Here is a 19,389-nt window from a genome sequence, read left to right as displayed (position 1 = left end):
CGACAGTCGCCTGGAAAAAAGCCATTAGTGTGTGCCTTTCAGAGGCACAGGTGGAAAAAAAATTTCTTTGTAGAAAGCGTCGCAAGTACGACATGCTCAAACTTGAAAACATATGATTACGCTGTGGAGCTCTTAATTTATGATATTTACTAAAATGCCTAATGAAATGATGAGAAACATTTTTACATCTATTGTCTTTCTAGTTGATAGAGTGCTCAATTTGTTTAATATCTAGTTTCTAGCTGCACTGCAGCATTGGTTAAAATAAAATTTAATAGCTGTACTAATATAGATTTTATGCCTACAGAACCAGTAAATAAATAATTTTATGATCTACTTCCAAAAAAAAAAAAAATACGAGGGAGCATAAAAAGACATTTCCCTTCACAGGAATTGCATAGATAATTTTTGTCAATGACTTGGTAAATTTTTGGTACAGTAAGTAAAGGTGATGCATCACTCTAGTGTTAAGATGTGACATAGGCCATCTTTACTGTAATATTTTTTATGCTTGAGCTTTGTCATAATTAAATATAAGTTATTGCATTTGCTGCTGCTGCTTGCTTTGCCAATTTGCATTTTTTTGTCACTGCTGCTTGTATTAATTGTTTTGTGCTGCTGCATTGACTTGTCCCTTAGTTTATGCATCTGAGCTCAGTAGATTTAAGTTAGCTTAAGACGGGGTAGACTATATAAGAGAATGAGTTGCGATGAATTGGAAGAAATGCATTGAGAAGTTATACAAAAAAAGCACAGAAAGCAGGTATAGATAGGACTTTTTGGAAATAATGAAGAACGGAGGGAGATCTCCGAGAAGTAAAGAAAGTTTTGTTTGCAAAATACTGCAGTAAAACAAACCCTGTCATTTCCTTGTGTTATCCCACTATGTGTTTATGTACCCTTGTGTATTTGTCTTTTTCCTGTCTTTATGTGTTTAGCTAATAAGATTTATGTTGTAGAATTTTTCAAATAATATGTATTTACTTTGTAAAGATGTTTAGACATTATTTATTCTGTTTTGTTATAATGCTCGTGTGTGAAGTTGATGTTTCAAAAGTAATTCTGATCTTTTATGTATTTACTTATGTCATAATTCCTGTAACACTGATGTATATGTTTATTATTATTGTTTTGTAAAGCCTGTATTACTACAAATGTTATCTGTATTATTATGTTTTTAATGATGTATTTTGTACCTTTGTTATTGTATTCTTATGTTATAAAATTGTAACTGACACCAGTTCATCAAATTAAGTAACTTGTAAGTTAAATTTCACTGACACGTTTCTGTTGGTCATAGTATATGGACAATATGTGAGAAGTAGGGACTGATAGTGCTTGCACGCGTGTTGATAATTCAGCAAGGGACTGGTTAACAGCATTGCTGGTTCTAAGGACATACCAAACAGTGAGTGAGTGCACAAGTGTGGTTTATGGACTTGCCATATTTTCCGCAAGACTCTTCAATGGTGATCGTGCACCTGCACAGTCGCAGCAGATGGTTGCTGGCCATCTCTACCAGGACTACAGTGGGTCTACTCTGTGATGACCTACCTACCAATATTCTTCAAAACTTTGACTGACTCTGCTGTGGGTTTGCTCTGTTGTGGCCCATTACCTGTCTGCATGTCAAGAGTCAGCACTGTCTTTCTATTGGAAGGACAACACTACTTCTTCAAGACTGCATGGAAATCCACTACTTCCGTGTGCATTTTCTTTTACTGCTCAGACTTTGAGAAAAACACTGCAATTTTACTGTGATGAATGATCAGGACTGTCTTTATGGACTGTGAAAAAATTTTAGCTTTTGACCAACATTGCATCAATAAGTGTGTGCATATGATTTCTTTGTTATTGTAATTGCGAAAAAATTTTAACAAATATATATTGGCCAGTGCCCAAAACAATTTGTAAAATGTTTTGTGGGGACCATGGGGGCTATGTAAGCAAGCTGTTTAGGTTTTCTTATTGGTAACGCCACGTAGCGCTCTGTATGAAAATCACTGGATGTGCTGTGTGCAGTCTGTGGCTAGTTTGCATTGTTGTCTGCCATTGTAGAGTTGGGCAGCTGGATGTTAACAGTGCATAGCGTTGCGCAGTTGGAGGTGAGCCACCAGCAGTTGTGGATGTGGGGAGACAGATGACGGATTTTTGAGAGCAGACGAACTGGACGTGTGTCCATCAGAGACAGTAGATTTGTAAGACTGGATGCCATGAACTGCTATATATAATATGACTTTTGAACACTATTAAGGTAAATACATTGTTTGTTCTCTATCAAAATCTTTCATTTGCTAACTGTGCCTATCAGTAGTTAGTGTCTTCAGTAGTTCGAATCTTTTATTTAGCTGGGAGTAGTGGCACTCGCTGTATTGCAGTAGCTTGAGTAACGAAGATTTTTGTGAGGTAAGTGATTTGTGAAAGGTATAGGTTAATGTTATTCAGGGCCATTCTTTTGTAGGGATTATTGAAAGTCAGATTGCGTTGCGCTAAAAATATTGTGTGTCAGTTTAGTGTTGATCAGAATAAGTAAAGAGAGTAATGTCTGAGTACGTTCAGTTTTGCTCAGCTGTTTGAAAAGCAAATAATGTAAGAAGTTTACCAGCACAGCAATTCATTAATTTTTCTAAGGGGACGTTACACAACCTCTGCTAGTATAGGCAATCATTCATTACGCCATTCATGCAGTACACCTTGAAACACGTATGTAACGCAGCAGCGATGGCGAGGCATTGTAGCATCTGTGACCAGAGAGTATGCGCTTGACCGCGCGAGTGTTGCGAGCGGTTCTCAGTCAGTAGTAGTCTTTGCGAGTTAGTCTGTCGTTGCGAGTCTGTCAGTTCAGTCGTTGCGAGTCTGTAGCTCTGTCTAGTTGAGAGCAGTACTCAGTCTGTAGTCGTCATGCAGAGCGGTCGGTCAGTAGTAGCAGCCCAGTGCGGTTGTGTGATGTAGGCGGTCGGCAACAATGGTCAAGATGAGGAATAAGGTATACTGTTAATTAATATAATCATTAGATAATGAAAAATTTTATTTATTGTAATTATTCTCCAACAAGTCTCCCAATAATAATTTTTTATTTCAAAAGCATTTTCTCAAAAATTTAATTTTTTATTGAACTCAAGATTTCGTTGCACTTCCCATTTCATTCCACTTCTTTTGAAGAAAAATTTCACTAGAATCAAAAAAAAAAAAAGGAGAAATTATTATTTGCAATGCAGTTCCTCCAAGCGGTGCGCAACAACAAGAGCAGATATGTGACATCGATTTATTCTGAGGTAAGACTTTAATTCTGATTGTTTTACACAGGGCCAAAGACCGATATTTCGGTTTAATTGAATTTTCTTGTCACTGAATGGGCTTTAATTTTTTGAAGGATTTATATTTGAGTCAGATTGCGTATTTCACATTTTTTGTTGCCATTTTCAATACGTCTCATTGTGGGCAAGTTACGCATAGAGTAATGTCCATCAGCATTTCTAATTAGTATCGTTATTTTCTTTTAAAATTTTTTGTGGGGAGGTTACACTTGGCTCCCATTTCTATTAAGTATTGCTATATTGTCTTTAGAAAATTGCGGTGGGGAGGTTACACTTGGCGACACCCAGTCCAGGATCGTATTTCGTTGAGAGTCTTTTGAGCGACAGTCAGATATCTGCTCTTATTTGCTTAAGTATAATTAGGATTTGGCGCAACGCTTTTAATAATATTGTGACTTTCTCTCTACAGGTCAACGGCAATTTGTTGCTTTGTTGTATTTGTGTGTTGCTTTTGCATTGTGTTGATTTGTTTTGTGAAAAATTTTGACTATTGTAAAAATGCCGCGAAAGACTGTGAACAGTGTATCGCGAAGTATTGTGAATGAAATTACCGACTTAAACAACGTGACCGATAGTAATTGTGATACGCAACGTAAAGATGACAATCCTGCGTTCACTAACAATCAGTGCATTCCAACCACTAATGATGACTTTTACCTTAATGATGAACAAACGAACTCAATTGTCTCGTCTGTTATCTTGACGACAATTGATGACGCAGAACGCTCTATTGTAATGAGCGCTGCAGAGCCTAACACACCCGATTTGGAAAACTCAAGTAACGTACAGACGAATTTGTGTAATGAAAATGAACAGGATACACAGAGTAGGACGGATTTATTTAATTCCGGAACAGTGTCTGACAATGTACATCCGACTGATAAACGTTTTTGTAAATTACAGAATGACCAAATGGTCACGGAAAGCGAGACAATTCCAGATCCACCACCAATATACGTTAATTCTGACTTGGTACGAATTGTGACAAGATTGCTACAACTGCAAAGTGAGAAATTAGACTTTATTTTCAGACGACATAGGGAAGATAACAAACACTTAAATGAAAAACTTGACAATAATGACGAAAAACTCAAACAACAACTTGATGAAAGTTTCGACTACCATTTCAAACAACTTAGAGAAACAATTGATAAAAGTCTTAAACAGCAGAACGAAAAACACGACAACGTTAACGAACAGAACAAACAAGTTAGGGAAGAGATTACAGCTGTTACCGTACAATGTCAGGACAGTAAAGAACAATTACGTGAGGATACTAAGACTTGTGCTAATAACAGTAATGAAAAAGTTGGCACTGTTGCACAAGAATTCAGTAGCACACGTGTAGGCACAACCGAATCACATAAAGACGAGATTATTGCAGTCACTGAACAATGTTCAGCAAACGAAACACTGATACACGAAATTAATGCAGTCACTGAAGAATATCCTAAAAACGAAGTACAGATTCGCGACGAAGTTAATTTAGAGTCAGTGGAAGTTTCATACACTCCGAATACGGAAGTTGACGAGAAAAGTGAACGACACAATAACCAGATTGGCGAAAGTATTCAAGTAACAGAGTTGAAAACTATTTCAGTCACCAATACGTCACAGAATCCGCCACATTGCGAACATTTGTCAGAGTCACGCAGCGTGTATAATGTGAACAATTTACAGAGACCATGCGACTTAAAATCCGAAAAGCCACGCGACTTAAAATCCGAAAAGCTACGCAACTTGAAATCCGAAATGACACAGACGAACAGATTCACACACAAACCTGAACGTGTTCTCAAACTGAGTGACGAGAACGTAGATTACGAGCAATTTTTATCCGCCAGAAAATGTAAAGAACTTAATAATGACAGCGTACAGGTACACGATTTGCACTGTATACGACAATTTATCTTTGTACATTCACCGCTATTACCCGTAATGCAGAAACTAGCTTTGAACCAGAGCCGACAATTTGCTATTGTATTTTCATCAGCATTACGTATTATGCAGAAACTTGAATTAGCACGAATACAACAATTTGCCTTTGAATTTTTACCGCTATTGCGTGCAACGCAAAAGCCAAAATTTATTTGCAGTGCGTAATAGACCTCAGGGGATTCATTACGCTTTAATGAATATGTGCCGTAGCGAGCATAGGGCCCCGAGCTGTAGTAGTGCTATTTCATCTTTAGTTTTCTGCACTGCTGCCTTCTCTTCTACTATCCTTTATATCTATCCAAACTGCTCTTTAACTATTGCTCTTTGTAGTATTAAGAAACATGTAATGAATATCCGATGTGACAAACTTTTACCGAATGTGACAATTTTCAGTAGGCACTCCCGTAATGACAACTACCGCCGTAATTTTAATTACAGATAAAATCGTAATCATCAGTATGTGTAAAAGTAAAATTAACAGCAAACGCATTTTTTTGGTAACAATAGATGTTTTTCACCACAATAGCATGAAAGTCAACCGCTTAGCATACGTAACCAACAATGCAGTCTACAAGGTCAACCAAACTTTAATGTTTCGCCGCGTGCATGTATAGTCTCAGCTCCAACAAATAGTAACGCATGGCAGCAAAGAAATAACTACGTACAGACAACACTCTATTTCAATTCCTATCGCAATACACCGTATAGGAATGATTATTAGGACAGACGTAAAAAGAATGATGAGCACAATTTTCAGCGTACATTTAATAACAGTCGATCTTATGAGCAGCAACAACCTTGGCAACAACAAATAATCATGAATGAAACAGACAATAGGTGTCATCCAAAGCGTAACACGTCAGTAAGAAATAACAAAGCAGTTCATATAGTGGATATGCCACAACATTCTCCAGTAAATAATAACACGTACGATAGATTTTAACCAGATACAGCACAGACTGCATATTCCAGTAACGTAAGCAATAATTTAGGCACGCAGAATCTTGTTCACGAAAATGTTATTAATTTTGACGCCATCCGACACACGTTTGCATTAAAGACAGAATTACGACGTATGTAGACGATATTCTTATCGCGGAAGCTAACTGGTCTGAACACAATATGATTCTTGAACAACTGTTACAAACTTTTCATGCACAAGGACTCACAGTTAATCTTAGTAAATCGCACTTTGGCAAAACTTCTATAAAATTTCTTGGACACGTAATTTCAGCAGAAGGGATTGCACCTGATCCGGAAAAACTTCAAGCTCTACGTGACATTAGTGTTCCTACGACAAAGAAGCAATTACGCAGTTTTTTGGGCTTAATTAACTTTTTTCGTAAATTTATTCATCACTCTGCTTTAGACACACCCAGATTATGTCAATTAACAGGTAAAAACAGTATTTGGTCTTGGGATAAGCAAGCACACTCTGAATTCATGAACCTGAAACATGCTTTGTTGAATGCACCACTTTTATCGCACCCTGATCTTACTAGAAATTTTTCCATTGCCACCGACAGTTCCAACACCGCTTTAGGCGTACATATTTTCCAGGAAATAGAAGAAGATGGCTGTATAGTAATTAAAAACATCGCATTTGCAAGTCGCATTTTGTCACCCGCTGAACGAAATTATTCCGTTACAGAATTAGAAACATTATGTGTTGTATGGGCTTTCACGAGATTTAGGCACTTTCTTTATGGCAGACACACCACCGTCTACACAGACCACAGAGCGATACAATTTTTGCTTTCAGCTAAATTTACTCACGATAGATTAAGCAGATGGAAACTTTATTTGCAAGAATTTAATTTTACGATTGTTCACATTCCCGGCACACAAAATGTTATAGCAGACGCACTATCGCGTTCTCTCGGCAACAATCAGCAAGACGTAGCAACCAACTTCTGCAAAACAAATTTCAGTGTCATGTACATTCAACAAGTTGCATTTGAAAATTTTATTTCATCGTCATTACAGGACATAGCACAAGAACAAAATAAGGACAATGTGTGGAAAGAAATTAAACACCTTTGGCAAGATAGGAAAAATGTTACGATTAGGAACCACTACACTGTACGCAATGACATTCTGTTTCGCCGCTCTCATCCGGACAGCAACATTTGGTTATTATGCATTCCTGACGAACTGGTTAACAAACTAATTTGGTACACTCATTTAAGTTACGCACATTACGGAGCACGAAAATGTTTTCTTATACTGAGACAGAACTGTTATTTTACCAACATGGAAAAACGTATACGACGAGTTTTAGCGTCTTGTAAAATTTGCCAGAAAGCTAAATCAGACACCACTTCACATATTCCTCCTTTATATCCCATTATACCTGTGAAATTAAGACACATGGCCGCAGTAGATATTTTTGGTCCGATTCCGAGAACTAACAGAGGTTTTTGCTACATCTTTGTCGCTGTTGAACTCACTTCAACATTTGTTACTTTCACTCCATTACGCAAAGCTACTGCTAAAACTGTTTCGAAAGCATTTGTAAAACATTTTCTATTTCATGTAGGGCATGTAATGAAAGTAATTTCTGATAATGGATCTCAATTTCGTAGTAGTGTATGGACACGCATGTTACGAGCTAGAAACATTTCTCCGATCTATATATCCAAGTACCACGCTTCTTCGAACCCTTGTGAAAGATTAATGAAGGAAATTGGTAAGCTGTGCAGAATATACTGCCACAAAAGACATATTGATTGGGATACACACATACTCTCATTCCAAGATGTAATTAACTCCATTCCAAATGAATCCACTATGCTATCTCCGACTGTTATACTGAAAAACGTTGAACCACCGAACAAAATTAAAGAATTAATAGAATTCCCCAAAAATCGTCGCCTACGACACCACGAAATAATTGACATTGCGCTGAACAACATGAAACGTGCCGCAGAGCGCCGGAGAAGACAGCAAAAACAGGTTTGTACACGCCGCGACTTTCACGTTGGACAGAAGATATTAGTACGTACACACTATTTATCCAGCAAATTAAAAGGTAAGTGCAGTAAATTTGAACTTCTATACGCAGGTCCGTATCGGATTCGCAGCATCCCTCACCCCAATGTTGTACACGTCGAAACTTTGAGAACCAGAAAATCGAAAGGCAATCACCATATCTCAAACATTAAACCGTTTATTGAGTGAAACCACTGTATGATTCAACACACTATGATGCCATTTACTAATGCAATTAATTCACCTGACTAATTATTGATGATTATCGTATTTTTTTTCTTGGCAAGTGCCCGGCAAGGTAAGGTTAGCAGGTCGCTCTTCTTGTCGTTACACATCAGACCGTGCATATTTTTCCAGATGAATTTACACATTTACGACTATTTCTGCAATTATATTTATGTGACTACTTATTGATGATTATCGTATTTTTTTTCCTTGGCAAGTGCCCGGCAAGGTAAGGTTAGCAGGTCGCTTTTCTTGTCGTTACACATCAGACCGTGCACATTTTCCATTTTTTTGTGTATGTGACTGTACTCCAGTTTTGTTTGTATGGACTATGAAATAGTTAAGATATAACACACACCAGTCGACTTTGACATTTTTTTTGCCTTATGACATCTCAACATCGTGACTGTTTCACATTTTTTTTGCTGCTGCATTGTATTATTCTGTGTATATCTTTGTTTTTGAACACTGTCAATGTTTTTGACATATTACGTTTTCTGTCATGTTATGCTGTAGGGTTAATTATGTTACCATAAACCAGTCATTATCTAGTGGATATATGATTTAAATGCAGGACATTAATCTTTGTTCATCAATTTCAGAAAGGAATGATGATTCTAAGAAATAAATTCAACAGAAATGGGAATTTCACCTAAGGGATAAACGAAAGGAGATGCAATAACTTTATGAGGAAGAGTAAATGGATCAGGATTAACAAACATTAACAAGAATATACTATACTCATCGAAGAATAGCAGTCTTAACTAATTTTTTCTTTCAGAATACAAGGTGATTGATGCAGGCTGTCAGAGAGAACTACACATCTTAGTTTTAGTGATGAAATATGCTAGAGATAAGGAATAGTTATGTAATGAGTAATGAAGTGATTTTTTGCAGATGATAGTGAATACTGATGAATAATGATGAAGGAAATGGTATTATGAATAATGAAGTTTTTCTTTACAGGCGATGATAATGGTGAAGTTATGATGATATGGATAATGAAGTTTTTTTTTCTTTATGCTACGTAGTTATTTAAGTATTTGTTGCGGTTTGCTTTGACAGCAGGTGTTACATTGCATAGTAGGATGACGGAAAGTTTTGGAAAGGACAGCTATGGAACACATTTTATACACATTTCACTACTTGTTAATTCGAAGTTCACTACTTTTCAGCATAGTGTGCGTTTCTTCTTTCAGGTCAATAATCCGTTTTTGTATTTTTTCCAGGAGAAGTTTTTCATGACACTTACTAAACCTGTTACTTATTATACCTGTTCTAGTACTTGCATTTTTATATTTTTTACCCATTTGTGTTTATCATTTATAAATGTGATCACATGTACTGCCTTGTTACATAATCTTGCTACAGCTGACTCATGACGAATGACGTTACCTATCCTCATTTGCAGCAATAGGTCAAAAGCAAAAAGTATTATGCCTCAGCAATTAATTATCGATCCCAACGCAATGCATTGCTACCAAAAAAATGTATTACCAGTCCCACATAATGTCACTAGTTTATGATAATTCTGAATAATACTGATCAACTCTGAATAGCATGTCACTCAAGTAATGACCTCTTAATGAGACTATATTCAAAATAATGCTTTGTCACTAGCTAATAACTGCCACTGTTTATTGTAATGCCTGTGATTACTAATGATTTGACTGTAATTAACTGATTTTTAATAATGACTTTGTAATGATCTGAATAATACTGAATGATGAACTATGTTTTATTCTATTCAATACTTGATGGCCACTGAGTGCCAATAATTAATGTCAATCAACGAAATTGTTATTAATTATGCCATTAATTAACTCTTGTTTTCAATGTTCATACTTTGTAATTGGAAATAAATGTGATTGTTTAATAATGCTTTGTAATTAGGAAAAGACTAATGATTCTTAATAGATTGGAATGACACATAATTAATTAACTATGGTACTGTTTAATAATGCTTTGTAATTAATTAAGGCTAATAATTCTTAGTATATTGAAATGACAAATGATTAATTAATTAACTGTAATTAGACAAATGATTAATTAACGACAAATGATTAATTAACTGTAATTAGACAAATGATTAAGTAAAGACAAATGATTAATTAACTGTAATTATACAAATGATTAATTAACTGTAATTAGACAAATGATTAATTAATGACAAATGATTAATTAACTGTAATTAGGAAAAGGTTAATGATTCTTAATTATACTCTGTAACTGAAAAGAATGCGATTATTTCATAATATTTTGTAACCAGGAAAAGAAGGCTACTGATTCTATGTAAAACAATTAATGAACATTTTTCTGTAATACTACATACTTGGTACAGAAATGTTCAATAACTGGGCTATGAATGCCACGAACTATCAATGAAGACTGTAATTGTCAATATTATGTGACTTGATGTCCTTCACCTCATAAGCTGACTACCCTGAATTACTGCAATGTCCATTTGTCCTGTTTATCCCAGTGATCATGGAGCACTATATTTGGTTTTGCACTAATTCTACGTTGGTGTGCCTTGTAAGAGTGTGGTGTTGACACGACATGCTGTCCACCACCATGAGCGATGAAGACATTATTATGGTCCCACTGTTTGGTGTACCTAATGTACTGCCAAAATGAAAACATGGAACATTACTACGACAGTTCAGTGTCTTGGCTACACTGATAAATTCTGATGGGAAAAGAACTTCAAGTTGTGTCACTTGGTGTTGTACTACTGTGGAAAGATATGGACTTTCAGAGCAGCTGTGTGCAATCTAAAGTGCTACAACCATGATTCAATCCTTCCCTTTCCTATCCTGATTCTTGTCACATAAAGAAAAAATTTTTTTTGGTAACATCATTTATGTTCATAGGTTATACATTTTTCGATTCGCTAAACTCCAGTGTGAGTACACTTATGTCACTGGTCGACATGATGTTTGCCATTATGTTTATTTGTTGTGAAAATACTAAAGACATTTTTCAGTGCATGTGCACTTTGGACATGAATTTTTTTTTGCCATTATGTTTATTTGTTGTGAAAATGCTAAAGACATTTTTCAGTGCATGTACACTTGTCAACATAATATTTTTTGCCAGTCTGTTTATTTGTTCTGAATATGCTAAAGAATTTTTTCAGTGCCTGTGCACTTTGTTATCTGTTAAATAATTTGTATATACTTTTCTCATTTGCTACTATGTTTTGTACTCACATTTTGTCTTTGTCTGATATATTTTGTACTTAGTGCGTGTGCACAACATTTACTTTATGTACTACATCTAATTATTCTTGCCAGTCTGTTTATTTGTTCTGCATATGCTAAAGAATTTTCAGTGCCTGTGCACTTTATCTGTCAAAAAGTTTGTATATACTTTTTTCTGATTTGCTACTATGTTTAGTATTCACATTTTGTCCTTGTCTGATATATTTTGTACTTAGTGCGTGTGCACAACATTTAAATATTCTGTAAGTTGTAGGATTTTGTTAATTAAAGAAAAATTTTGCCGCGCTTGGCAAGTCCAAATGACTCACCATCGCTGCCAAATTTTTGCCCCCCGAGTGGAGGGTTATGAAACACGTATGTAACGCAGCAGCGATGGCGAGGCATTGTAGCATCTGTGACCAGAGAGTATGCGCTTGACCGCGCGAGTGTTGCGAGCGGTTCTCAGTCAGTAGTAGTCTTTGCGAGTTAGTCTGTCGTTGCGAGTCTGTCAGTTCAGTCGTTGCGAGTCTGTAGCTCTGTCTAGTTGAGAGCAGTACTCAGTCTGTAGTCGTCATGCAGAGCGGTCGGTCAGTAGTAGCAGCCCAGTGCGGTTGTGTGATGTAGGCGGTCGGCAACAATGGTCAAGATGAGGAATAAGGTATACTGTTAATTAATATAATCATTAGATAATGAAAAATTTTATTTATTGTAATTATTCTCCAACAAGTCTCCCAATAATAATTTTTTATTTCAAAAGCATTTTCTCAAAAATTTAATTTTTTATTGAACTCAAGATTTCGTTGCACTTCCCATTTCATTCCACTTCTTTTGAAGAAAAATTTCACTAGAATCAAAAAAAAAAAAGGAGAAATTATTATTTGCAATGCAGTTCCTCCAAGCGGTGCGCAACAACAAGAGCAGATATGTGACATCGATTTATTCTGAGGTAAGACTTTAATTCTGATTGTTTTACACAGGGCCAAAGACCGATATTTCGGTTTAATTGAATTTTCTTGTCACTGAATGGGCTTTAATTTTTTGAAGGATTTATATTTGAGTCAGATTGCGTATTTCACATTTTTTGTTGCCATTTTCAATACGTCTCATTGTGGGCAAGTTACGCATAGAGTAATGTCCATCAGCATTTCTAATTAGTATCGTTATTTTCTTTTAAAATTTTTTGTGGGGAGGTTACACTTGGCTCCCATTTCTATTAAGTATTGCTATATTGTCTTTAGAAAATTGCGGTGGGGAGGTTACAACCTTTCATGCAGTAAGCATTAGCAACTATTTACAAGGTGTACGTGACAATGTCAGTGTTCCTTAAACACTCATATATACGATGTAGAATCTATCAAACGATACCTAATTCCAGTGTTAAATCGCGGCAAGATATGTAGTGTTTGTAAGGTGCGAAATTGTAGCCATCTTACAAACTTTCAGCCGGCCGAAGTGGCCGTGCGGTTAAAGGCTCTGCAGTCTGGAACCGCAAGACCGCTGCGGTCGCAGGTTCGAATCCTGCCTCGGGCATGGATGTTTGTGATGTCCTTAGGTTAGTTAGGTTTAACTAGTTCTAAGTTCTAGGGGACTAATGACCTCAGAAGTTGAGTCCCATAGTGCTCAGAGCCATTTGAACCATTTTTTACAAACTTTCACCATGGACAACGCAGTAACCGCCGACAGCCTCCATTTAATGACCGAGAGCAGCGGTATTTGCGTAGAGTAGTCAGTGCTAACAGACAAGCAACACTGCACGAAATAACCGCAGATATCAATGTGGGACGTACAGTGAATGTATCCCTTAGGACAGTGCGGCTAAATTTGGCGTTATGGGCTATTGCAGCAGTCGACCGATGCGACTGCCTTTGTTGACAGCACGACATCGCCTACAGCGCCTCTCCTGGGCTCGTGACCGCGTAGGTTGGATACTAGACGACTGGAAAACTGTGGTGCCGGCCGGAGTGGCCGAGCGGTTCTAGGCTCTTCAGTCTGGAACCGCGCGACCGCTACGGTCGCAGGTTCGATTCCTGCCTCGGGCATGGATGTGTGTGATGTCCGTAGGTTAGTTAGGTTTAAGTAGTTCTAAGTTCTAGGGGACTGATGACCTCAGAAGTTAAGTCCCATAATGCTCAGAGCCATTTGAACCATTTTTGAAAACTGTGGCCTGGTCACACGAGTCCCGGTTTCAGTTCGTAAGAGCCGATGGTAGGGTTCTAGTGCGGCGCACACCCCACATAGCCACGGACCCAATTTGTCAACAAAACTCAGTGCAAGCTGGTGGAGGCTCCATTATGGTGTACGCTGTGTTTACATGGAATGGTCTGGGCTCTCTGTTTACATGCGTGGACTGCGTCCTCTGGTCCAACTAAACCCATTATTAACTGGAAATGGCTATGTTCGACTACTTAGCGAGCTTTTGCAGACATTCATAGAATTTATGTTCCCAAAGAACGATGGAATTTTTGTATATGACCATGTGCCATCTCACATGGGCGCAATTGGCCGAGATTGGTTTGAAGAACATCGTGAAAACATGAATCCCATCGAGAGTTCAATTTGTACACAAAGTCTTTCACCGGCAACACTTCCGCAGTTATGGACGGGACTTCCAGCGTCTTGAGTCCATGCCACGCCGTGTTGCTACACTGCGCCAGGGAAAAGGAGGTCCGGTACGATATTACGAGATTTCCCATGACTCTACGTTCAAGTCTGTCTTGTGCAAGCCCCATAACTGGCTGTGTGGCCTTCAGGAAAAAGAAGAAGAAAACTTTTAATCTCTGTTTCACTACAGAAACCTACAACCCACCTTAACCTGCTTATTGTAGTGAAGTCTTGCTCTCCGTCTAGAATTTTAACCAGCACAGTTGCCTGCGTAATCAAACTGATTGTTCCTTGAAGGTAACTTCTTCTAGGATTTTGGCTGAACACTGTCAAGGTCCAATGGCGTGCTCACTTATGAAAGGAAGTTCTCCCGCGCTTATGCTGGAGGAGTGGGGTTAATGAACAATGTTCTTCCGGCTAAAACTCGTAGAGCCAACGGCCTTGCCACAGTGGTAACAGCGGTTCCCGTCCGATCACCGAAGTTAAGTGCTGTCGGTCTGGGCTAGCACTTGGATGGGTAACCATCCGGTCTACCGAGCGCTATTGGCAAGCAGGGTGAACTCAGCCCTTTTGAGGCGAACTGAGGAGCTACTTGACTGAGAAGTAGCGGCTCTGGTCTCGGAAACTGGCCTACGGCCGGGAGAGCGATGTCCTGACCACAAGCCACTCCATATCCGCATCCAGTGACGCCTGTGGACTGACGATGACAAGGCGGCCGGTCGGTACCTTTGGGCTTCATGGCCTGTTCGGAAGGGGAAAGGAGTATCATTCAGTGAATTTTTACAGAAGTACAGACAAAAATTTCTTATTCAACCACATTAAATATTTATATTGTAATTTCGTTTTAAAACCCGTGGGCCATTGTCACTGGAAAGAAAGCAATACAATCATATGCTCAGGAAGTGGGGCTAGCAGATAAATTCCTCACACTACCAATGGTGGGCCTTTGGCATTGAATAGAAATCGAAACAGGGAGACCGCGAGAGGGGAGGTTGTTTATCAAAATTTTATTGCCATGTTTCACAGTCGTTGTTTTTAATGGTCGCGCACTGCGGCTTCGTATTTGCTTCCTCGGTGGAAGAAAGCACTGAAGCTGGAAGTGTGCGTCCGGCTTCCTTATTAAAGTTACATCAAATCTTGGAAATAGTAATCATTTCTGCGACTTTATTACTATAAATGTTGCCTTCCTCGGGCAGCACGCGTACGTTATTATATCAATGTCTTGGCCGCAGTTTTTCTGATGTTCCGATATCGCAGCTTTCACAGACGTTGTTTTAACCGTGTGTTGCGTTCGTGTTCTTCAAGAGGTTTTTCTACAGTCTTCTCGTTTCGCCTGTGTACACTGTGCCTCAGCCACAAGTCACTTCGTGGTCTCCCGCAGTTCGGAGGTAGTCAGGTGCGTCTACCCCTTGAGACCTCACGACGTGTCCTATCCCTTATTTTAACCACGTTCTGTCACAACCCTTGTTTTCTCACCAGTTCGAATCACGACTCATTTATTAGTTTACGCGATCGATCCAACTGATAATCTTCAGCACTCTTCTGCAGTAGCACATTTTAAAAGTTCTGTTCTCTTTTTATATGTGCTGTTCATTGTCCGCTTTTCACTTCGTTCTAATTTCATACAGCAGACAAATATTTTCAGAAAAGATTGCCTAACACTTAAACTCATCATGTACGGTTCATGTTACTGAGACATATTGAGCCTACGATAGTGATGTGGGCTGAAGAAATGAATTAAAACTTGTATTGGCGCCAGGTTTCGAATCCAGGTGTTCTACTTACTAGGCAGATGCTCTAGCAGTTACGCCATGTAATAGCGTAGGCGATGAAGGCTCTGATATTCGCAATACTGGTATGGTGTAACGGCTAGCACATTTCTAATAAGCAGGAGAACTGGGTTCGAATCCTGGCGACGATACATGTTTTTCTTAAGTGCTTCAGCAAACATCATCATTGTACTTAAATTAATGCCAGATACAAAAATATTACATTTTTCCTGAAACACTTTTCTGGTTTTTGCTAGTCAACATTTTAAATTCTCTCCAGTCTTTCTCAATTATTTTGCATCCCAAATGGCAGACTCATCTACCACTCTTAGCGTCTCATTCCCTAAGCTAATTCCCTTAGCGTCACTTTATTTAATTCGAAAAAGTTCCTTTGCCCACGTCTTACCTTAGTCGAAGTTCGTCCTATAATTTCTTTCCAAAACGCCGTCAATTCCAACAAATTAAATTTCTTCTGGAATGATCGCCTTCTTCCTGGAAGCTCTTCCAGTTTGCCGCCATAAGATATTGACTGACATTACTCAGGTACAAAGTATCGACTTCAAATAGTTCACTTCATAGGAATTAACTGCTGACCATTGAAGGAAATTAGTAAAATTAAAAGAGGGCTATAACCTTCAGGGTCTCGCTAACAGGTGAAAAACCGTTCATGTTTATAGATGGATGTTAGAAGTAAAAGATAATAACTTACCAGCTTTTGTAAGCAACATGACGAGGAGTATTAGTAATTCATGCAGACTTTCGATTTTATTAAGATACCAGTCTTTCAACTGGTTTGATGTTTCCCTCCATTTTATCCTATCTGGGGCTATCATTTCATCTCTCCGTAAACTCTGCATCGAATATTTCCTGTAGACTGTTTTCTCTATAGTATTAGCATGTCTCACAGAATGACAGAATGACAGATGTACGTATCGCGACATCAATATATCTTTTGTGGCGATGCACGGTATATAATCTGTGTGTACGCTGTAAGATTTGCTCGCTATATCGAATGGACAGTGATATGGTTTTCTGAAGATTAAGTAATATACTCTAAAATCGGTAACGTATTGTACACATAAATCGCAAAATCCGAAACAGCTGATTGTTAAATGTCATATACCTTTAATACTTCTAATAATTTTCTGTACTGCGAAATAAACCAAGTACGTATACTAATGCTCCAAATTTCCGGAGCTTTGGTAGCCTCGTCGAAGATTTAGCTCGTCAAAATTTTCTACAACCACCCCAAATAAAATGAAAAATACAGAGTGTATTATTTTCTTTACAGCACATAATCAAGCATATAATAAAGACTGGAAATGCGAACTTTTAAAACACATTTCGAGTAGGTTAGCTGACATGATTGATTTTGCCATATTTTCAGGGAGAGACAGTTTAATTACTAAAGGGGTAAACTTGTGCGGCTAACTGTTAATTCTATAGATAGACTGACGGGAAAAAATCCCAACACCAGGAAAGAGTTGTGCGACATAAACGGTTGTCTGAAGATTAAGCGTGTTTCTACATCTGAAAGATGGTGTCTACTCAAATTCCAACGGCAACGGCCTTGCCGTAGTGGATACACCGGTTCCCGTCAGGTCAGCGAAGTTAAACGCCGTCGGCCGTGGCCGGCGCTTGGATGGGTGACCGCCCGGGTCGCCATGCGTTGTTGCCATTTTTCGGGGTGCACTCAGCCTCGTGATGTCAATTTAGGAGCTACTCGGCCGAATAGTAGCGGCTCAGGTCAAAGAAAACCATCATAACGGCCGGGAGAGCAGTGTGCTGACTAGAGATGGGCAAACTCGTTCATCCTTGGGAACTAGTTCACTGCTGATCGTTCTTTTTTGCGAACCGTTGATTTTTACTCGTTCACCGTTCATTTGTGCTTGGTATATGGTTCTTATGAAAAACTGAAAACTAGTAGTGTAGGTGACTGAAGAATGGAGGGCACCGAGAGGGAGCACTTGCCTCCCCGCTGGAGTATACAGTTTTTATTCATTGCAGAATTCTTACACACTTTTAGAAGTAATTTCTGTGATTCTGCAGAACCTCTCGTTTAGCCAACTGTAGCGTTGTGTGGCTGATCGCAGGGAAATAATATAGGGTGGAGCACCGAAAACCGGCCCCAAGTACAGACTGCTCGACAATTATGGACGATGTGTTGCCCGTTACAAGCAGATACAACAAACAGACAAACATGTAATAATTAGGCACCGAAGAAATAACAAGCTAATCCAAGCAACAATTGCGAAACAATCGATGTCGATGTGTAGAGAGCTGGAGAAGAGAACATGAAAATCTCACGCGACGCGCATGGGCTATAGCACATGTAGTCTTGTAAACCTGTTGGTGGCTGTTTCCCAGCTTAATAGACCACAAGTCTCTTGTATAAAATTCTTCGTTTCGACATCCACTACATAGCTATGCTACGTTGTAGACAATAATCGCTTACACCCTATATATACTTCACGTTGTCTCTGAGTTCGTAGGCGAAGTAGACTTTATGGAAGCATAAAATAAAATGTGGTTTTCTCATCATACTTGCGTCACACGCTTAGTAAAAATTAGGTTTTTATGTTGCATTATTAAAGTTAATGCAGCAATAATAATAATAATAATTAAGTTCGCAGTAATAAAGATTTTGGTTTGAAAGCTCCTTCTGAACAAATGTTTTTGAGATAATAAGTAAATACGAATTTATGGCAATCTATGTCTTTTCAAATGGAGAGGCACCGCTTTTCCTACTGAGCCAAAATGACCCACAACCCACTTTTTTTTTTCTCAAAGAAACCAAACAAGCAGGTAATGCAAATTGGAAACAAGCAAACTTAAAAATGATTAGAGCCTTCCTAAATATAATGTTTTGTATATGAAAGATACACGAAAATCGTTTTATATGAATTTTCTTACTCTAAGAATTAAGCAAATTGTTGAAAGTTAGTTGCTAAATCAAGTCGATGAAACCAAAAAGTATATGAATAACGAAAAAAAACTCGCCTTGTTATAAGTATGTCTTCTGCTGTTCATCGATATAATGAAGTGAGCTGATGTACCCTATTGTTACCTGAAAAGACGTACCTATTACATACAATGTAATTTTTATGTAATTTGCCGGCCGGTGTGGTCGTGCGGTTCTAGGCGCTACAATCTGGAACCGAGCGACCGCTACGGTCGCAGGTTCCGAATCCTGCCTCGGGCATGGATGTGTGTGATGTCCTTAGGTTAGTTAGGTTTAACTCGTTCTAAGTTCTAGGCGACTGATGACCTCAGAAGTTAAGTCGCATAGTGCTCAGAGCCATTTTTTTATGTAATTTACGTAACTATAAAATACTTACCGGTCGT

The 19,389-nt window shown here is 38.3% G+C and overlaps 1 pseudogene; it reads left to right on the top strand.

Annotated features, from left to right (window-relative positions):
* The first annotated feature begins 14,706 nt into the window (after window positions 1–14,706).
* On the top strand, window positions 14,707–14,824 carry LOC126417917 (5S ribosomal RNA; annotated as a pseudogene).
* Window positions 14,825–19,389: the final 4,565 nt, after the last annotated feature.

This window comes from Schistocerca serialis, chromosome 8, assembly GCF_023864345.2.
Source record: "Schistocerca serialis cubense isolate TAMUIC-IGC-003099 chromosome 8, iqSchSeri2.2, whole genome shotgun sequence".
In the NCBI taxonomy this organism is placed as follows: Eukaryota; Metazoa; Arthropoda; class Insecta; order Orthoptera; family Acrididae; genus Schistocerca; species Schistocerca serialis.
This window is presented reverse-complemented; position numbering and strand designations above follow the sequence as displayed.